The sequence below is a fragment of the Mobula birostris genome, chromosome 4 (assembly GCF_030028105.1).
Source record: "Mobula birostris isolate sMobBir1 chromosome 4, sMobBir1.hap1, whole genome shotgun sequence".
NCBI lineage: Eukaryota > Metazoa > Chordata > Chondrichthyes > Myliobatiformes > Myliobatidae > Mobula > Mobula birostris.
Genome location: NC_092373.1, coordinates 128,938,578 through 128,958,813, shown reverse-complemented (window position 1 = coordinate 128,958,813; position 20,236 = coordinate 128,938,578). Strand labels below are relative to the sequence as shown.

Below are 20,236 nucleotides of genomic sequence, written 5' to 3'. Positions count from 1 at the left end.
CATGGAATTTGTTAGTTAATATAAGTTTGAAAACTACTTCAGCAGTAATAGCTTAGTAGCTGTCCATGGTTTGGATAAGAAAACTAAAACCAAAATACTGCAGAAGTTCAGCAGACTGTGAGAGCAAAGAGATGGTCGACGTTTCAGACTGAAACTAATGCGGGGTTTTAACCCAAAATGTCAACTGTTCCTTTGCCCCCACAGATTCTGCTTGACCTGCTGAGTTCCTATAATGTTTTGTATTTTTGGTCCAGATTACAATAGCTGCAATCCCTTTCTTCTCCATCTCTCTGGATGGGGTAGCTGTCTCTTAACCCAAAATCTGACTTTCATGAAAACGATATCTTAGTTCTGTCCCTCAGTCAATTGTAGCTAGTCTTCTAGCACTCTTTATTCAGATTTTCACACAGGAAAGACTTTTAGTCAAACCCTAGATCTTGGACGTGAATAAAAAGAAGCTTAAATAATGAAATTAACTAGTCCTTTTTAAAAGTGTTAATTTAGGCTGATAAAGTGTTTTAGGGATTCAAGTTAGCAGCAATGGAATTTTCAGTTTATTTTAAGGACTTGTACTCAGAAACTTTTGTCAAATTCAGAGGCAGAGATATTCCCCGATGATTCGATCTGCATTCCTCAGATAATGAAGTGTGCAGCAAGATGTGAACATTATTCAAACATGGGGTAGTAATGGCAAGTAGCATTTGCACCACAGAACAGCCAAGCAATAGTCACCACTAAGAGGATAATCTATTCACTTGCCCTTAACTTTCAAAAACTGTACCTTCAGAGAAATCCATAATAAAACTAATGTTTTGGTAAGCCAACACATTAAACAGTTCTGTGTACAGTACATTGTAGGGTTATCAAGAACCAAACTGAAAAATTTGGTGTCGTGAGAAAAGGGGTGGTTAAATTTGGGAAGTTTATTTGTGAAAAAATTAGAACAATTCCAAGGTTTGTATATTATTGACAAGATTGCCATTTGTTTTGTGTGTGTGAATTGTGTAAAAAGTCTTGGCACGTATATATATCTAGTGTGCCTAAGACTTTTGCACAGCACTGTAGTAATTTTATGTATTGCACGGTACTGCTCCTGTTGCAAAAAAAACCCCACAAATTTCATGACACATGAATGACGATAAACCTGATTCTCATATGGGTACACACGAGGAATTCTGCAGATGCTGGAGATTCAAGCAACACACATCAAAGTTGCTGGTGAACGCAGCAGGCCAGGCAGCATCTCTAGGAAGAGGTACAGTCGACGTTTCGGGCCGAGACCCTTGGTCAGGACTAACTGGGGGAAGAGCTAGTAAGAGATTTGAAAGTGGGAGGGGGAGGGGGAGATTCAAAATGATAGGAGAAGACAGGAGAGGGAGGGATGGAGCCAAGAGCTGGACAGGTGATTGGCAAAAGGAGTATGAGAGGATCATGGGACAGGAGGCCCAGGGAGAACTCTGTCCCTCTGACTATACCCCTTGCTCATCCTCTGGGTTTCCCCTCCTCCCCCTTTTCCTTCTCCCTGGGCCTCCTGTCCCATGATCCTCTCATACCCCTTTTGCCAATCACCTGTCCAGCTCTTGGCTGTATCCCTTCCCCTCCTGTCTTCTCCTATCATCTTGGACCTCCCCCTCCCACTTTCAAATCCCTTACTAGCTCTTCCCTCAGTTAGTCCTGACGAAGGGTCTCGGCCCGAAACGTCGACTGTACCTCTTCCTAGAGATGCTGCCTGGCCTGCTGCGTTCACCAGCAACTTTGATGTGTGTTGCTCTCATATGGGTCTCCGTTGTAGGCTGGGAGTGGAAAGGGGGCAGGGAGAGGGGAATCATGGTTAGGAAAAAGGGAAGGAAGAGGGAAACACCACAGACATTTTGTAATGATCAATAAGCCAATTGATTGGAATCAACTGACCTTGTCTGGTTTCTCAGGACTGAGTGTATCTGCACCTAATGATAAAGCAAGTAGCTCATATGCTAGACACTGCTGAAAGGCTCGATCCTCTTTTAGGCTGAGAGTATCAGATGTCTTATAAGGACTCCCACAATGAGTCCTTATACATGATTAACCAGCAACATAACTGTTGTCCTAAAAGTGTATGTTGGGTGTGCTGCTGAGGGTAGCACCTGAAAAATTGTTGGCACCAGAGAAATCCTAATATCCTGATGGAGAATAGAATTTTCAATCACCACAGTGCAAACAGGAGTCAACAGACAATAATATGCTGTCTTCTTTAATCATTTTTCAAATTTTGAATTCAAGAGCAGCTTTACTGACCATCTCTCATTGCCCTCAAGAAAGTAGTGATAAACTTCCTTCTTCAACTATGTGAATATGGTGAAAAAATTGAAGAGAACTTCCAGATGCTAATATTCCCCTGTCCTTGCTTCCCTCTTTCTTGGTGGCAGAGTTCACAGGGTTTCGAGGTGCTGATGGAGTAAGGTTGCTGAACATAGTCATAGTCATACTTTATTAATCCCGGGGGAAACATAATTTAGGTGGCACATGTTCCTCAATAGTGGAAGGAAGGAATGTTTGGGGCAAATGGAATTTAATTCTGAAAAATGTGATGCATTTTGTGAAAACTAGGACATGGAATATAAAAGCAGGGAAGTTATGATATCTTTGTACGAAGCATCAGTTAAACCACAGTTGGAGTACTTTGTATATTTCTGGCTGCCACATTATAGGAAGGATATGATTGGACTGGAAAAGATGAAGAGGTGTTTCACTGGGCTTTTGCTTTCACTGGGATGGATTGTTTCAAAAATAAAGAGCGACTGGATAGAGTAGAAAAGGTTGAGGGAGGACATATACAAAATTGTGAGTGGAAAATTTGAAGAAACGTTTACCCTTAGCAGAAGTACTTAAAGCCAGAGGGCATGGATTTAAGCTAAGGAGTAATTGGTTCTGAGGCTCTTTGTGGTTTATATTTTTTCTCCATTCAGAGAGGGGTTGAAATCTGGAAATCACTGCCTGAAGGGATGGTGGAGTTAGGTACTTTAAAAATATTTAAGAAGTATTTAGGTGAGCGCTTGAAAAGTCATGGAATAAGCTGAGTGCTGTAAAATATAATTAGTATGGGTAGGTAATTGATGGCCACTATTGATAGGGTGGGCCCAAGGGCCTGTTTCTATGTTGTATAACTCTATGACTGTGATTATGACTTTAATAAGTATTGCTCTATATAGTCAGAATTAAAGAGCCGTCAGTTCATTGTGTGAAAATTTGCTGAACTGCTTTCTTTGATTTCCAGCCGTGCAAGCATCTATTTTACAGCAATAGTTAAAAGGAAAGCCTCCGTAAGGGAGTTTGTCTCTTCATGATATGAGAATCTCCACTCAGTGGAGCAATAAACAAATAAATTTCACATTCTCACAAAAATTGTTCTCGAATCACAGAATTGTACAGCACAGAAATGAGTCCTTTGGGCCTACCTCATCTACGTTAACCATGATGCTTGTCTACGCTGATCCCATTTACCTGCATTAGGCTAATATCGCTCTGCCTTTCCTAAACAAGTACCTCTCCAAACTGCTTTTGTATGCTGTAATTGTAGCTGCCTCCACCAAATCCTCTTGCAACTTATTCCAGATATCCACAGCCCTCTCCTTTATTTAAAAAAAAACTCAGATTTCTCAATATCTCCCCCTCCACCAGAATTTTGCCCTTTATTCTAGGCAACTCTGGTGATTTTTATTTTGCACTCACTGTTACTATCGTGTTCTTTCTATAGTGTTGCAACCAGAGCTGTATACAATACTTAAAGTGCAATCTAACCAATGCTTGTACAGCTGCAACATGATGTTACAACTCCTATATTCAGTACCTCAGTTTACACTGAGTACAGGTGGTATGCAAAGCAGCCTGTAAGGAATTAATAAATGTCTTCGGGCATTTGTCACTTGATTAAGATTGATTTATATCGTTGGCAACCATTCAAGTGTGGAGATGTTTATTGGTTTTTCTTGAGAGACTACAATACTGAAAGCTCATTGAGGAAAATGTCTTGCTATCAGAGATATATCCCCATTTATCCCTTGTGGCTATTGCTTTTTTCGTTGGTTTAGGTGTGAGGTAAGGCACTAAGTGCTAGTCACAACATTTCTCGAGTAGCTGCAGCCTTTTTACTTGTGCTTGCTGTTCTTTAGGATCTGTGGCATGGTCTTCAGGTACAGAGCTGTTTTGTGCTCCTAAGATCATGCAGCATGGATGGCCGGCACTAGCAGTGGTCCTTTCCCCAATTATCATGTTCTTGTGTGAATCCTATTACGAAGGCACATAAAAGTAGGTGTGAGGAGACAGGGTTCAAAGGGGCTCATAGCAAGTTGCACCTTGTAGAAATAGAAATCTGACTTGTTGATAATATTACCCAAGTTTTTAATGGGAACTGTGAGCACATGAATGTATAAGTGGTTGCATCCACTTGTGGGAAGCCATAACTGCCGACAAATAGTAGTGCTGGAGAGGCCATCTGGTTGTCACTGAAAGCAGAATCGATGAAGTCATTTCTTGTTCGACATAATGCTGGGGGACATCTGTGAATTGAATGATGCAGCCAACATTTGCGCAATAGTTTCAAAAGTTCCCATCGTAACCTTCAGAATCAGGATCACCTTAACCTCCACAGGGAGAGCAATCCACGAAGAGAGATGGCTGAAGGGCTTCCTGCAGCACTTCACATTATCCAGTAAAGACATCTTTGAAAAACCTAACACTGCATTATTGGTCAGATAGATCTAGGTGGGATATGTTTTATTTTGCCTCACCAAGGACCATGAACATCAGGAGTGACCAGTAATACAGTGGCATGCAAATGTTTGGGTGCCCCTGGTCAAAATTCCTGTTACTGTGAACAGCTAAGCGAGTAAAAGATTACCTGATTTCCAAAAGGCATAAGGTTAAAGATGACACATTTCTGTAATATCTTAAGCAGGATTACTTTTTTATTTCCATCTTTTACAGCTTCAGAATAACAAAAAAGGAAAAGGGCCCAAAGCAAAAGTTTGGGCACCCTGCATGGTCAGTACTTAGTAACACCCCCTTTGGCAAGTATCACAGCTTGTAAACGCTTTCTGTAGCCAGCTAAGAGTCATTCAATTCTTGTTTGGGGGATTTTCTCTCATTCTTCCTTGCAAAAGGCTTCTAGTTCTGTGAGATTCTTGGGCCGTTTTGCATGCACTGCTCTTTTTGAGGTCTGTCGACAGATTTTCGAAGATGTTTAGGTCAGGGGACTGTGAGGACCATGGCAAAACCTTCAACTTGTGCCTCTTGAGGTAGTTCATTGTGGATTTTGAGGTGTGTTTAGGATCATTATCCTGTTGTAGAAACCATCCTCTTTTCATCTTCAGCTTTTTTACAGACAGTGTGATGTTTGCTTCCAGAATTTGCTGGTATTTAATTGAATCCATTCTTCCCTCTACCAGTAAATGTTCCCCGTGCCACTGGCTGCAACACAATCCCAAAGCATGATCGATCCACCCCGTGCTTAACAGTGGGAGAGGTGTTCTTTTCATGAAATTCTGCACCCTTTTTTCTCCAAATATACCTTTGCTCACTGTGGCCAAAAAGTTCTATTTTAACTTCATCAGTCCAGGGGACTTGTTTCCAAAGTGCATCAGGCTTGTTTAGATGTTCCTTTGCAAACTTCTGACACTGAATTTTGTGGTGAGGACACAGGAAAGATTTTCTTCTGATGACTCTTCAATGAAGGTCATATTTGTGCAGGTGTCGCTGCACAGTGGAACAGTGCACCACCATTCCAGAGTCTGCTAAATCTTCCTGAAGGTCTTTTGCAGTGAAACGGGGGTTTTGATTTGCCTTTCTAACAATCCTATGAACAGTTCTCTCGGAAAGTTTTCTTGGCCTTCCAGACCTCAACTTGACCTCCACCGTTCCTGTTAACTGCAATTTCTTAATTACATTACGAACTGAGGAAATGGCTACCTGAAAACGCTTTGCTATCTTCTTATATCCCCCTTCTGCTTTGTGGGCATTACTTATTTTATTTTTCAGAGTGCTAAGCAGCTGCTTAGAGGAGCCCATGGCTGCTGATTGTTGGGACAAGGTTTGAGGAATCAGTGTATTTATAAAGCTTTGAAATTTGCATCAGCTGGCCTTTCCTAACGATGACTGTGAACAAGCCATAGCCCTAACAAGCTAATTAAGGTTTGAGACCTTGGTAAAAGTTATCTGAGAGCTCAAATCTCTTGGGGTGCCCAAATTTTTGCATGGTGCTCATTTCCTTTTTTTCACTCTGAAATTGTACAAGATAAAAATAATACACTGATCTTGCTTAAAATGTTGAAAAGAATGTTTCATCTTTAACTCTATGACTTTTGGAGATCAGTTCATCTTCTACTCACTTAACTATTCACAATAACAGAAATTTTGACCAGGGTGCCCAAGCTTTTGCATACCACTGTATACAATAACAAATACTTACAGCTCTTAGGCAGCGTAGGGAGTCCCTCTGATATAGGGTGAGTTACTTCCAAATAGGTTTTGTGGCTTCTATGTTGGCCACTGAGGGAATCACTGATGGGGCAGTAGGTGGCTGCTAACTGGTTTGTAGCACTCTGCACTCCTGCCAATTATGCAGGACTAATCTGCCCATCCATTGCATAGCCTCAAGGCTGTTGATACTGCCCCGAATGCTGCTGCTTCACTTTGAGTGGTCTTGATCCAGAGGTTCCTGGTTGGAAGGTGAGTGAACTTCTTCAAGGAAACTTTGAGAAGGTCCTTGAATCTTTCTGTTTGTACATTGTGCGCAGTCTGCTCCGATGACAAAGCTTCAATAGTATGTGCACAGTGCATGGTAGGACCCTGGGATTGATTGAAGAACCTAGAGATCCTGGTGTATAAGTCCACTGATCTCAGGCAAATAAGGTAGTGAAATGCATTGTCTTTAATGGTCAGGGTAATGAATACTACATTACCCAGTTAAGACATCTTTGAAAAACCTAACACTGCATTATTGGTCAGATAGATCTAGGTAGGATATGTTCTATTTTGAAGCTCATGGTACAACTTTATAAAACTCTGTTTAAGTCAAAGGCGAGTATTGTGTGCATTTCTCTTCATTTAGGAAGAAAGTGATTGCATTGGAAAGAGTACAGCGGAGAGTTACCAGCATGTTCTCTTGGATAGAATGTTTTAGTTATGAGGTAAAATAGATAGACTGTGTTTGTTTTCCTCAAAGCAAAGGAGGCTGAAGAAACTCTGATAGAGGCATACAAAATAAAGAAAAATCAAAATACATGGGGTTAGGATAAGTGATAAATTGTCTATAGGAGATCTGAGGAAGATTTTTTTCACCCATAAGGTGTTTGGATTCTGGAACGCAGAGCCTGAGTTGGCGATGGAAGCAGCTACTCTCGCAACATTTAAGAATTATCTTGAATTGCCATAGCATGGAGGACTATGGACCATATGCTGGAAAATGGAATAGTATGGAAGACTACTTAGTGGCTAACATGGACATGATGGCCCAAACTGTTTATTTTCTGCAGTATGACTCTTTGAACAACATGACCAGTTGAGAGTAACTGGGGCCTTAGTGCTGGGGATGTCCTTGGAGAGGACTCTGATATTGATCCTTCTATTGTATTTGGAGGATTTTGAGTAATAATTGGTAGTATTTTTCCAGTGCCTAGGTTGTACTTTTGCAGTAGGTGCTGTAGATCTCAGAATCATATTGGAGGTCAGTGATCACTGCTGCCTGGAAGACCATGAATTTTGTTCCAGATCTGAGATCTTGACTTTCAAGTAATCTATTGCTGAACAAGAGGCTGAGCTGAAACACTGAAGGCAGTAGTAAATTTAGTCACTGATATCTTGCCCTGTCTGAGAGGTAACTCCCAAGATCTGTGAAGTGGTCTATGTTTTCTACAGTCTTGCAATGACATTTTATTGGCAAAGTACAGTATCGTCCAAGCAAGGGCAAATGGTCAATGATTCTGGTCTTTTAACTATACATGCATCAGCAAACGACTTTACGGTGTCTTAGAGCTCAGGCTCCAATTGAGCACGAGGACGAAAATTGTCAACATACTGCAATTCAGTGACTGGGACTAGGGTGAACTTAGTTCTGGAATGGTGTTACCATAATTTGAACAGTTTCCAATTCGTCCTCAAACCTAGCTGTATTTCCATGAAAAGTCTATTGCTGTGAGAAAGATTGAGTGACATGTTGGGGCAATCAAGCCTTGTTTGACATCAGTTTTCACTAAGATTGGTTTGTTATAGAATCATACAGAACAGAAACAAGTCATTCAACCTACCCTGTCAATGTTTGACCATCATATATTGATGTGTACCAATTCTGTTTACCAGCATTTTGTTTACCTTGACGATTTAACTTACTTCTATTTACATAGATATCATGGCTTGCATGCTGTCATGGAGAAAACGTAAGGTGAGGACAAAATTTTTGTAAGCAATCAAATTTGAGAATGGTGTTCACAGTCCTTCTACAGTCAAAAAGCTTTGGTGAGGTTGAAGAAGGACGTGTATAATGCTGGGGCTGCTCCCACCATTGGCTTGGTATTGTCATGTCGTAAAGGTAATGTCCATTGTGTCTCTAGGTGGACAGAATTCATGTTGTGCTTCGTCATACCTTGAAAGCTTCAGATGACACACAGACACACTTCTATTCTGATGGTGAGGACAGTCCTGGTCTGCATCTCAAAGCAGAACAAATTGATCCCCTGGGCACCTTCATGCTAGGATGGGAAAGGATGCAATCCAATGTCAATGGCCAGGAAGAAGTAGGAACAACCAACTCCATCAGGCCCTTCTCTTGATAACATTCTTGGAGCATGGCCTTGTCATAATGAACATTGTTTTCATCAGGGGTGAAACACAAGGTGTGTGGCAATACCCCTGGTCCACTCACTGGCACCTGCATTGTCTAAAGGACCTCAAAAAGTTTCTATTATCTGTGTCATGACAGTGACTAATAAATATTGGACGGACCACTGTACAATGCTCTCTTTTACATCCATAAGCTTGACCCAAAGCATTTATGTGAACACGAGTGTTGCCACAAGAAGATCCACATTAGAAAACCATCATTTTTGTGAAGGGTGTAATTAACTCTGATTTGGTATCAACTTATTTACATTTTGCTCATAAAAAATGAGCTTATTAGCTCTGTTTACATGCAAGGATCGGAATGATTAACAAAAGTATAGACTGCAAATCCAAAGGAGCACTGTTAGCTCCAAGTTTCCAATTATTTCACACACCACTCTTATATTTATGGTACTTCATTAAAGCTGGGCCAAAATATATTAAAGTTTTATTAGAACATGTACTTCAGCAGATTATGTGCCTCATGCCTTAAAGTTATGACACTCTATGTTCTATGAATAGTGTAATTCACCAGTAGGACAACAATTATCCCAGATTGCAGTATTACCAAAGTTTATCTCTGATTGCTATCATGCTCATTCTCAAAGCCATTAGCAGTTATTTAGTCCATTTAAGCTCTCTCTCTCGTGTCCTGCCTGGAAGCTGTGGAGATGCTTATGCTCTCAGAATCAATGTGAATCATTTGTTTGGGATCTCTGGCTTGTTTGTCACGCGCCTATGAGATATAGATGTCAAAATGAGGTGAGCTTCACTTTTGCTTGTACTTGACATGCTTTCTAATCGGCACCCTATATTTGACATCTGTAACAGACCCATGAAATTACTTATTGTTTTGCAGCCAAATTAGTAATCAAATGTTGTCCTCTTACCTTGCTCTATCTGTGCTTGGTAAGTTATTGACCAGTCCAGCCGAGAAGTTAAGTATTTACAGCATGTGTTAATATTGTTGAAACACTGTTATATTATACCTTTGTCATCTCTGGTTTCCATGATATGCAGGAAACAAAATTCGCTCAGGATTTTAACCTGCATTCCTGTGTGTTATAGACTTTAATGCTCATGAAGTAACTTTAACTTAATAGTGGTATCTTAATGTAAATAACCTGAAGTCAGATCTAGGTTAAATAATTAAAGATCCTGCAACATAGCACATAAATCATGCATTATTTTATAAGCACCTGAAGCGAAGTTTCATTAGTTTACAGATTCCATAGCAAGTTTGTTTCCAGAAGTCTATGCAAATATGGGCAAAATAAAACACTGTCTATTGTCAATTATAAATCATATTTTTGCCAGATGAAGTGAAATGGAACAGTGTTTTTTTTGAATTTCATTTTGTGTGAATTGTGTATTGTTAGCATTATAAAAAATGAGCTTCAAATCACTAAACCTTAATGTTGAAAATTTTATTAACAGGTAATTGTGGTACATCAATGATGCTGCCCCCTGCACTAATACGTATAGATTGTGAAAGTTTCATTTACTTTGCTGCCATTTTTCACTCAGCCCTTACCCTCATACTGTCCATTAGTGATTTTTCCTTTCCTTTTCTGTCCATTTCCCTCTCAGAGAATAGACTAACCACACATTTCCATGATGGCCACAAACTTACGTAGTAACCTAGTTTCCTCTCTCACTACCTTGTGGAAGGACTCGACTCCATTCCATTCTCACAGTTCTTCCACCTCTGTTGCATTTGCTTCAATGATGAGATGTTCTGCACAGATGTTTCCCAATATGACTCATTCCTCCTGTACACAGAGCGATTAACTACCGTGGAGAGCATTCCAACTGACTGCATCACCATCTTGGGAGGGCGGGGAGGTGTGGTGGGCACAGGATCAAGTTAAGCAGCAGAAAGCTGTAAAATTAGTCAGCTGCTTTGTGGATACTAGGCTTAGTAATATCCAAGATATCTTCAAGGAATGGTGTCTCAGAAAGCAGCGTCTGTCGTTAAGGACCCCCACCACCCAGGACATGCCCTTTTCTCATTGTTACCATCAATAAGAAGGCACGTACTCAGTGATTCAGGAACAGCTTCTTCCCCCTCTGTTGTCTGATGTTTTTTAATGGACATTGAACCCATGAACACTACCTTATCACTTTTTTTTTAAATTTCAGTTTTGCACTATTTAATATACATACAGTGCCTATTCACTCCCCCTTGGAAGTTTCCATGTTTTATTTGTTTTATTACATTGAATCACAGTGGATTTAATTTGGCTTTTTTGAAAGCAGATGTCTACAAGGTGATCTAAATTGATTACAAATATAAAACACAAAATTATATGACACACCAGATCATCACTGATGTGGCCAGGCTTTGGAAGTCACATAATAAGTTAAGTGGAGATCTGTTTTTTGGAGAGATTATACCGGTACCCCAGAAGAGTGTGATGATTTCCCTCAATGACTAACATCTGGTTGCAACTGTATTGAAGTGCTTCAAGAGGTTGATAATGGCGCAAAGTAATTCCTGCCTCAGAACTGACCTGGATTCATTCCAGTTTGCCTTTTGCCATAATAGGTCAACAGCAGATACATTTTCTATGGCTCTTCACAGTGCTCTGGACTGTCTAGACAATAGGAACTCCTACGTCAGGCTGCTGTTTATTGACCACAGCTCTGCATGCAGCACATTCATTTCATTCAAACTTTTCATCAAACTTCATGACCCAGGCCTCTGACCCTCCCTCTAAAACTGAGTACTCAAACTTCCTCAATGGCAGATCTCAATCAGTGAGGATTGGTAACAATATCTCCTCCTCATTGAACATCAATTCAGATACACCTCAAGGCTGTGTGCTTTGCCCCCTCCTCTACTTTCTATGCACACATGATAGTGTGGCTAAGCACAGTTCCAGTACCATGTACAAATTCATGATGACATGATTGTTATTGAATGAATCACTGGTGGTGATGAGTCAGCTTATTGGAGCGAGATAGGACTTGAATGAGTGGTTCCGTAGCAACCTCTCACTCAACTTTGGCAAAGCTAAAGAGCTGATTGTTGGCTTCTGAAAGGGGATGGAGGGCAAACATGCACCAGTCTACATTGGGAGATTGGTAATGAAGAGAGTCAGTAGCTTTAAGTTCCTAGGCATTAATGTATTGGGGTAACCAATCCTGGGCCGTTCACATGGATGCAGTCATAGGGAAAGTGCGCCAATATCTTTACTTTCTTACAAGGTTAAGGAAGTTCAGCTTGTCACCAAAAAGAGCAACTTTGAAAGATGTACTGTTGAAAGCATCCTGACCGGTTGTATCATGGTCTAGTAATTCAAATGCACAGGAAATCAAGAATCTGTCCAGTGTATCATGGGCATATCCCAGCATTGATAATATCTACAGGAGGAATTGCCTCAAGAAGGCAACAAGCATAATCAAAAATTCCTACCATCTAGATCATATCATTTTTTTGTAGCTACCATTGGACACGAGCTACAGAGGCTTGAAGACCCACATCACCAGGTTTAAGAACTGCTTCCTGCTTCAAAAACTGTTCTTAAACTGACAAATCCTAATCAGTACAGTTTATCAACACTACCACATTTTAATTACTTATCACTAAAATAGATTTCACGTTTTGTCTAAGTGTGTTTTCTTGTTTTTAAAAATGTGTATAATATGTTAAATTTTATGTTCTGAGTGTTGCATATATGATGCTATGTGCCCATGATGCTGCTGCAGGTAAGCTTTTCATTGCACCTATGCAAACTTGTGCTTGTGTAGATGACAATAGGCTTAAGGATCAGATGAAGAATGCTTTAAGGAAGTGCAAGATCAGACCCAAGGACCTGGAGGATGTTGCTGCTGACCGTACCACTTGGCGTTCGTATTCTGGAGATGGAAAGGACAACCAGAAGACTGCAGAAGAGAGCCAGGAGAAATACAGCTATGGTTGCCACCTCTACCACATTTACATGTCCCACCTGCAATAGAGCTTGTGGGTCCAGGATAGGACTGTATAGTCATCAAAGATCTCACCGTTAAAGGAGTGGATGTCGTCATCGGATTTTGATGGACAACCGAAGAAGAAGCTTACAATAAACTTTACAAACTGTAACCACCTTCTAACTTCTGCATTTACACATTGACCTTATCATAGATTTTACTCTCTCTCTCTCTCCCTGTCTTCTCTGCAACTTAAAATTCTCTTGATTGTCTCTTTTTTTCCAGTTCAGATAAAGGACCACTGACCTGAAACCTAAGCTCTATTTCTTTTTGCATGATGCTGCTGACTTGCTGATTGTTTTTGGTTATGTACTTCAGTTATGTGTGTCCAACAACAAACATCTTTCTGTGATTTTTGTTATAAAGATTAAAAGTACGGCTTTCATCCTGCTGAGTGATAGAAATCTTGTAACTATCATTTATTCAACTTGTAGATCTCATCAGGATGCTTTTTTCCAAAAATAAGCTAACTTGATTATCAGACCAGAGTGTTAACTATTATGCTCAAGGACTTTTATACATATAAAGCAATACAAGAGCTTCTGTAAACACCGGAAATCTTAAGCAACAGGCACAAAATACTGGAGGAACTCAGCAGGTTAGTTAGCATCTAACTTGCTGAGTTCCTCCAGCAATTTGTGTCTTTTTCTCTTAAGATAAAGAATGATCTTTCAATCATGACCCACTGATTATTGATAATAATGGGTACCTTATGTAACTTAGCATCTTAACCCTTATTCATAAAGTGGGAATATATGATCACACATAGAAGCATTACGTTAATGTTGTACAAAATAGCCCATAAGATGTTCAATTATATTCCTAGAATTAGGCTTTTTTGAGGACTGGGAGTAGATATTTGGGGGGCCTTGATCTAGTTTTTCTATTTATGGGTCTGTAATTAGATTCTATATTTGGTTAATGTCACTTTACTGGTTTCAATAAGTTACTTTTTCACAAATAAAATTCATATCTTTAATCATCACTGCCACCTTTTTCTGTAGAATTAACTACTCCATGTAAAAATAATTGAAGTCAAAAAATTTGATCAAATGGAAGTATTATTTCCTCTAGAAGCTTTGAGGATTATGTAAAATAAGCTGAAAAGATAAAACTGCTTCTTGCAAATGGACTTATTTTGCCATCTAGTGGCAAATTCATAGGATATGTTTCTTGCACAGAGAAAGATAACCTATGAATGAGATATATCTGATAGTGGAAACCCATTATGAAATATCGTGTATGAAATAAGTAAATACAACATTGAAACATATCTACGCAAACACGAGGAAATCTGCAGGTGCTGGAATTTCAAGCAACACACATCAAAGTTGCTGGTGAACGCAGCAGGCCAGGCAGCATCTCTAGGAAGAGGTACAGTCGATGTTTCGGGCCGACACCCTTTGTCAAGACTAACTGAAAGAAGAGCTAGTAAGAGATTCAAATCTCTTACTAGCTCTTCTTTCAGTTAGTGCTGACGAAGGGTCTCGGCCCGAAACATCGACTGTACCTCTTCCTAGAGATGCTGCCTGGCTTGAAAAATATCCTGAGTGTTTGGTGTTTGCTGTTATATAAACAGGGTGAGAGGGGCCAGAATTTTGGATGGTTTCCTCTCATACTGTGGTGATTTTAACTTCACATGAGAGATTTCTTTTTCCTTTTTGACAAGATTTCCAGCTAGAAGTCACACTGATTTACCAGCTGAACTCCTGTCCAAGCAGAATTCAGACTGCAAACTCCTACTACTAGACAGTGGTGTAAAATAATAAAATTCAAAGTCAGTTATGAAATGTTGAGGCTTGGTCTGGTCAGAGTTCAAATCCTCAAAGTTCAAAGTACATTTATTATCAGAGTATGTGTACATTATACAACCTTGAGATTTGTCTCTTTACATGAAGCCACAAAACAAAGAAACCCAAAGAACCCATAAAAAGAAACCTTCAAACACCCAGTGTGCGGACAGAGTAAAAACAAATCATGCAAACAATAACAGTAAGCAAATAGCATTCAGAACAAAACTGAGTCCATAGACACGAAGCCCAGAGCAGGCCACAGCCTCAGCCTCAGTTCTGCACAAGAGCCCTCAGACACAGATCCTGGAGCAGCAGAAGCAGGCCATAGCCTCAGCCTTAATTCAAAGCAGAGCCAAGTAAATGTCACAGAGCAGTGAGCAGAACCAGCCCAACCCTCGCCTCTTGTCCCAAAACCCTGCCTTTTCAATCCACCTGACCCAGTGCGCTAGGACCCATTCCCTGTTGCATCAATATGCTGTGGGCCTGGACCCCGCCACCATGTTTTGGCCCATACCCAACCATTCCAAATTAGCCTGGTGCTTAGATTGATCAAGCCTCGCTCTCAGTTTAGGTGAACATGCCTCTTCTCTGCTCCGACTTTGCTCCACTCCGCTTGTCCCAACTTTGCCTCGGATATGCCACAACCTCACCCCAACATGCCTTGATCTCGTGTCGACTTTGCCTTTCACCCGCACGCTTTGACCCTTGACTCCTAAGGTAGTACTAGAGCAGCACAATAGTTGTCTCACAGTTTCAGCAACCCAGGTTCAATCCTGACCTCTGGTCTTGTCTGTGTGAAGTTTATGTGTTCTCCCTATGACTGTGTGATATTCCGCTGGAGTGCTCCAGTTTCCTCCCACAACCCGAAGATGCACTGGTTCATAGGCTAGTTAGTTTTCGTAAATTAACCCCCATGTAGGTGGATAGTGATGGGTATGTGAAAGAGATCAGGCTGAGGGGAAAATCAGTGAGAGAATGTGATTGTTGGGAGTAGTCTGAAGGTCAGTATAGATATGATGGGCTGAATGAGCTTTCCTATGCTTTCGGAAATATTTAAAGAATCTGAGTGCTATTACCTAGTTTGGGGATTGTCTGATCTCAGGGAACGAAATAAGCATCAAAGTGCTTTTCTAGCCAATAGCCAATATCAACAAAGGAACTTACATTCTTCGTAAAGCTGTCCTTGCCTCTCTGAGCTGTAGGATTCCTTGAAGCCTGGGAAACAAAAATTGAAAACTTTTCTATAGTCCTTTTGGGTACCAAAAACATGTCAATGTTCTTGTAAAGGCTATTATCAACCAATACAACACATCACATAAAAATGCTGGAGGAATTCAGTACATAAGGCAGCATCTGTGGAACTGAATAAATAGTCGATGTTTCGGGACCTGATGAAGGGTCTCAGCCTGAAATGTCAACTGTTTATTCATTTCCATAGATGCTGCTTGACCTGCTGAGTTCCTCCAGCATTTTGTGTGTGTTGCTTTGGATTTCCAGCATCTGCAGAATCTCTTATAAATATATCAACCAACATTTGGCAAAGCTACAAATCCTTGTTCAGGGAAATAGATATTAAGGAACGTTTTAGAGGAGAAAAAAGCAGCAATGTATGGGGACGGAATTCCAGAGATTTATATTATTGTTGGTGTGTGATTAAAATTGTGGGTGACATTTTTAATTGTTGAAATAAGAATTGTTCTCTTCACTTCCACTCTGAGTTAATTCTCCTCTCTGCTTCCAATTTCATCATCTATTGTTCAGATTCTGGCAAATAAACAGTGATCCACTGCTGTCATCACTACTGCAGAACATCTGATCTATTGTTCAGATTGTGCAGTTAAATTCAGTACCTACCTGATAGTCCACATAGCTTGTTTCATTGCTGCTATTACAAGTTTTTGCCACAAGAGTGAGCATATTTTAAATGTTTGAACTCGCAACTGAAATCTATCATTATTTGGTGCAAAATTGAAGATTTTACTTTTTACCAGTAGGGTCTTGAGTTTTGAATTGAATAAAATTTTGGTCTTAGTTATTTTTCTGTGCAGGAACTGTCAGCACAATAATTTGTTTAGACTGTGTGTGACACTTACGGGATGTGGATTCAAGATGATTCGTGAACTTGTGAAAGATGTGGAAATAGTAATGCTTATGCAGGAGAAGCTAAATGAAAAGTCCAATCTGGACTATATTTTCCTGATTTTATCCTATTATAACAGCTTGGCTCTCTGCTGCCTCCAGAAATTGAGGGGTAGTCTCAAGGTGCTACATCAGGTTCAGGTCATGTTATACTCCTATGCTTAGTAACACGTTATACTTAATAACAATGTTCACTGACATCAATGTGGTGCTCATGCTGTGATGTTGCTTTCACAAAATTCATGTTTGGCCTGTGACCTTGAAGAGGAAAAAAGGAAGAAAGATAATGTAGTACTTAATTTATCAATTTTTACCAACATGGTATATACAAGTGAATGGGGCTAAAGGTACAAAATGGACCTCAGTATATCCCCAGGGGTAGTTGGAGATAAACCCCAATTGTGGTAGTTGCTCGTGAGCTAGATTGAGGAGGAAGTTGGATATCAATTGATCTGTGTAAATATTGTGTGTGTGTGTGTATGTATGTATGTGTAAAGCCAAAAAAAACTAATGTACAGAGAACTATATGTACACTTATTTTGTCTTTCCTCGCCTTACGTATATTTTCATATTTTGGGACTTTATGTGAAAATTTGGGAGCATTTAATAAAACTCCTGGAACTGCTATTGCAGCAGAATCAGTATTTTTTTCCAAGAGATGCAGAGCCTGTACAATGCCTCCACATCACAACTACATCATAGAAACAGGCAGTTTGGCCCATCTAGTCTGTGTCATAAGACCATAAAACATCGGAGCAGAATTAGGCCAACTAGCCTATCGAGTCTGCAGCCTGGTCTTCTGCTTAGTCTGAGGGGAAAAATCCTGTAAGCATAATTTTGAAAGCTTTAATAAGACCTCAATCATTCTTCTATGCTCGTGTGAATTAAGTCCTAACCTATTTAAACTTTCCCTATAACTCAGGTCCTCAAGCTCTGCCCACTGTTGTATACTTAATACTTAGGTAATATTTAAGTAATATATTATTTGATAAAGCATTCTTTGTTGTGTACACAATACATTATGGATTATGTGTAGAAGTACGTGAATGGCATGCATAATTACGCCACCGTGTCACATGTGCGTGCCTCACTTAAGTAAAATGACATAGACACATTTATCCCCGGGCTCCCATGTTTTTCTTTTGATACAGTTTATTGAGTTACAAAACATAAGTGGCGACAAGTTTCTGGTTTCTGATCATGTCTTTTTTGTTGCTATTTTGGATGATTTTGAATCAGGACGGTCTGCAGATAATGAACACTGTGCCGAACTGAATATGCCTGGACTCTTTCAATTTTGTGTTTTATATCCTCTGTTTATTGCTGTTTTTTTTTTTGCTGCTGTTTGCGTGATTTAGTTGTTTTTTTGTCACGTGCGGGGAGTTGATGTTTTTCTTTGAACGGGTTCCATGATTTTCCTTCTTTGTTTTGTGGCTGTCTGTGGGGAAGAAGAATTTCAGGGTTGTATACTGCACACATACTTTGATAATAAATGTACCTTGAACCTTTGGATCTTTCAGTAAGCTTTAAAACAAACTCAAGAGGACTACCTACCTGTTGAAATGCAGCACGTTTTCTTTTCCGGGGAGGGGGGAGGGGCGCACAGAAGAGACATTTGAGTTCTAAGAGAAGCACAGCACATTTTTTTTCTTCACAAGGGGGAGAGAGAGAGAGTTTTCAAAAAAAAAGTGCAGTGCGTGTTTCTTTGGAAGGGAACAGAAATGGTTAAGTTAGAAAAGGCAGAAAACGGATGAAATTCACATGTTCATAAACAGTAAGGCTTGGGTGGTGATAATAAAAAGCAGGAATGGCTGGCTACATCATGGGTGGTGATAAATAATAAATAAAGATGGCTGGGAAGCAGCTGAGTTGCTGAGGTGAGTGCACTTTAAAAGGAGCACGGAGCAGAGACTCGGGACAGTGTGATCGCGGGACTGTCGCAGCAGGATGAGGAGCGAGGGGCTTGAGAGAGCACTGAGTGCTGGGAAGCAGCTGAGGAGCTGAGGTGAGTGTGCTTTAAAAGGAGCGTGGAGGGCAACTGAAGGGTTAAACAGTGTTGATTGGTTGATTAGAAGGAGTGAGTACTTGAGATAATTGGCAGGGACAAATAAAAGGAGGGGTAACTGAAGAGGAGCGGCCAGTGTGTGAGTGGCTCAGGGTAGGAGTGGAGCATTGAGGCTTTGGCTCAAGAGACTTTGGCGAGCAGAGGCTGAGGACGAGCTTGCTCCCAGTGAGGTAAGGCAGGGTAAGTTCCTTTAACTAATTTAACTAACTTAGGAGTAGGTAATGGAGGCAGCAGTTAGGGCAGTCAGATGCTCCTTATGCAGTACGTGGGAAGTCAGGGACAGCACAATTGTCCCTGATGACTACACCTGTAAAAGGTGCATCCAGCTGCAGCTCCTGACAAACCGAGTTAGGGAACTGGAGCTGGATGAACTTTGGATCATTTGTGAGGCAGAGGCAGAAATAGACAGGAGTTTCAGGGAGATAGTCACCCCTAAAAGTCAGGAGGCAGGTAGCTGGGTGACAGTCAAGAGAGTGAAGGGGAATAGACAGAAAGAGCTGAGCACCCCTGTGGCCGTTCCCATCAACAATAAGTATACTGTTTTGGATACTGTTGGTGGGGACGACCTACCAGGGACAAGTTGTAGTATTCGCGTCTCTGGCACCGAGACGGGACCCTCAGCTCAGAAGGGAAGGAGGGAAAAGAGGAGAGCAGTTATGATAGGGGATTCGATAGGAGGACAGATAAGAGGTTCTGTGGGAGAGATCGAGAATCCCGGATGGTCTGTTGCCTCCCTGGTGCCAGGGTCCGCGATATCTTGGATCGAGTTCTCGGTATTCTCAGGAGGGAGGGTGAGCAGCCAGATGTCGTGGTCCATGTAGGGACCAATGATATGGATAGGAAGAAGGAGGAGGTCCTGCAAAGAGAGTTTAGGGAGCTAGGTGCAAAGTTGGAGGAGAGGACCTCCAGGGTTGCAATATCAGGATTGCTACCCATGCCATGTGTTAGTGAGGCTAGAAATAGGAAGATAATGCAGCTAAGTACATGGCTAAGGAGATGGTGCAGGAGGGAGGGCTTCATGTTTCTGGACAATTGGGCTTTGTTCCAGGGAAGGTGGGACCTGTTTTGATCGGACGGTTTGCACCTGATCTGGAGGGGGACTAACATCCTTGCTGGCAAGTTTGCTAGTGCTGCTCTGGGGGTGGGGGGGGGGGGGGGGTTGGGTTTAAACTAGATCTGCAGGGGGAGGGGAACCAGAGTGTTAGAGCAGATAGTGAGGTGGAGGAGGATAAAGGTCATGCGAGGACTGCATGTACAGACAGAAATCAAAGGTTTGTACGTGATAGAAATGTTCTTGGGTGCATCTATTTCAATGCAAGGAGTATTATAGGTAAGGCAGATGAGCTTAGGGCGTGGATTGGCATGTGGGATTATGACATAATCGCTATTAGTGAGACTTGGTTGCAGGAGGGGC

General features: G+C 40.9%; 1 protein-coding gene across 2 annotated transcripts in view; it reads left to right on the top strand.

The window, feature by feature from the left end:
* Positions 1 to 20,236, top strand: part of slc10a7 (solute carrier family 10 member 7) — a 205,996-nt gene that overhangs the window by 114,957 nt on the left and 70,803 nt on the right. The window lies entirely within an intron of this gene.